This window comes from Pteropus vampyrus, unplaced genomic scaffold, assembly GCF_000151845.1.
Source record: "Pteropus vampyrus isolate Shadow unplaced genomic scaffold, Pvam_2.0 Scaffold60, whole genome shotgun sequence".
In the NCBI taxonomy this organism is placed as follows: domain Eukaryota; kingdom Metazoa; phylum Chordata; class Mammalia; order Chiroptera; family Pteropodidae; genus Pteropus; species Pteropus vampyrus.
Genome location: NW_011888841.1, coordinates 1,680,650 through 1,682,691, shown reverse-complemented (window position 1 = coordinate 1,682,691; position 2,042 = coordinate 1,680,650). Strand labels below are relative to the sequence as shown.

General features: G+C 42.5%; 1 protein-coding gene across 1 annotated transcript in view; it reads left to right on the top strand.

Moving 5' to 3' along the window:
* Positions 1–2,042, top strand: part of DNAH14 (dynein axonemal heavy chain 14) — a 221,193-nt gene that overhangs the window by 217,047 nt on the left and 2,104 nt on the right. The gene's annotated exons all lie outside the window — the stretch shown is intronic.

The following is a 2,042-nucleotide window of genomic DNA, read 5'->3' as shown; positions in this document are numbered from 1 at the left end:
TCTCGCTAAATTCTAACCTGTTCTGGGAAACCATTTCTCTACTCCAGGACCCACACCACACAGGTCTAGAAGTTTTACAGTTATATGTGGACACTGGGTAGAGCAAGTCAGTCCTCGTTTTTCTGTTTGTTTGTTTGTTTTTCATCAAAGTTTTATTAATTTTTTCAATTTTTTATTGTGGTAAAATATACATAACATAAAATTTAACTGTTTTTAACTGGCTTGAAGTATATGCACAGCGCTGTACACCAGTCACCACCATCCATCACCAGAACTATTGCATCTTCCCGTGAAACACTTCCCCCCAATCTGACCACCATTCTCCTTATAGTCCCCACGAATCTGACTACTGCCGGAACCTCATAGAAATGGAATCCGGTATCGTGTGTCCTTTCGTCACTGGCTTTTTTCACTTAGCATGTCTTTAGTAGTCATCAGTGTGGTAGTGCGCATCAGATTTCCTTTGTTTCTAAGACCAAAATATATTTCGTCGTGTGTATATACTGCATGTCTTAGCTCAGGCTGCCACAACAAAACACCACAGACTCGGCGGCCCAAACAATAGACACTTCCTTTCTCCCAGGTCTGGAAGCCGGGCGCCCGCTCCCAGAGTGCCAGCTGAGAGCGCCCTTCCTGCCTTACAGGCAGTGGCCTCACTCTGTCCTCACGTGGCCTTTCCCCGGACACACGTGGAGAGAGAGCGAGCTGTCTGGTGTCTCTTCCCATAGGGATAGCAACAAGGCTTCGACATGCGAATCTGGTTGGGACGTAGACATTCAGGCCATACTACCTCATTTTGTTCATCCGTTCATCTGTCAGGGGACACTCGGGTGGCTTCCGTCCCTTGGCTATTGTGAGTAGCGCTGCAGTGAACACGGGTGTACAGGTATCTGTTTGAGTCCCTGCTTTCCGTTATTGTGTGTGTGTGTGTGTGTAGGAGTGGGGTTGTTGGATCACGTGGTCATTCTGTTCATTGGAGGGGGGCGGGCATCCTGTTTTGCATAGTGGCTGCACTATTTTACATTTCCAGCAGCAACACACGGGGTTCTCATTTCTTCACATCCTCAGCAATACTGTTATTTTCTGGGGTTTGACAGTAGCCATCCCAGTGGATGCAAAGTGGTATCTGACTGTGATTTCGATCTACATTTCACTAATGACTAACGACGTTGAACATCTTTTCGTGTGCTCGTTGGCTATTTGTATATCATCTTTGGAGAAATGTCTATTCAAGTTCTTTGCTTATTTTTTTAATCAGAATTTTTTTTTTAATCAGAATTTTTTTTGTTTTTGTTGTTGAATTGTAAGAGTTTCTTATGTATTCTAGAGACTAATCTTTTATTAGATGTATGATTTACAAATATTTCTCCCATCCTCTTCACTCTGCTGATAGTGTCCTTTGATGTACGAAAGTTTTTAATTTCGATGTGGCCCAATTTATTTATTTTTTCTTTTGTCGTCTGGGCTTTTGGTGTCATATCCGAGAAGTCATTAACACATCCACTGGTGTAAAACTTTTCCCCTAAGTTTATAGTTTTAGCCCTTAAGTTTAGGTTCGATCTACTGTGAGTTGATTTTTGTATACAGTGTACGTTAACAATCCATGTTGTGTGTTGTTATCCGACTTTCCCGACACCATTTGTTGAAGAAGCTGTCCTTCCCCTGCTGAACATCATGGCACCTACACCGCACATCATTTGAGCGCATCCCTGAGTGTTTATTTCCAGTTCTCTATTCTGCCGTATTATTCTACATGCTGTCATTATGCCAGTGGCACAGTCTTAATTACTGTAGCTTTGAGGGAAGCTTCGAAATCAGGAAGCGCGAGACCTCAAACTTTATTCTTCAAGATCATTTTGTTTATTCGGTTGTCCTTGAGATTCCATATGAATGTTAGGATGGATTTCTCTATTTTTGCCAAAATTATCGTTGGGATTTTAATAGGGATTGCCCCGAATCTGCAGATGGCTTTGGGCCATGCTGACATCCGTGTTGTCTTCCTTCGTTCCTTTTTAAAACTGTCTTGACTTTTGCACGCTTTT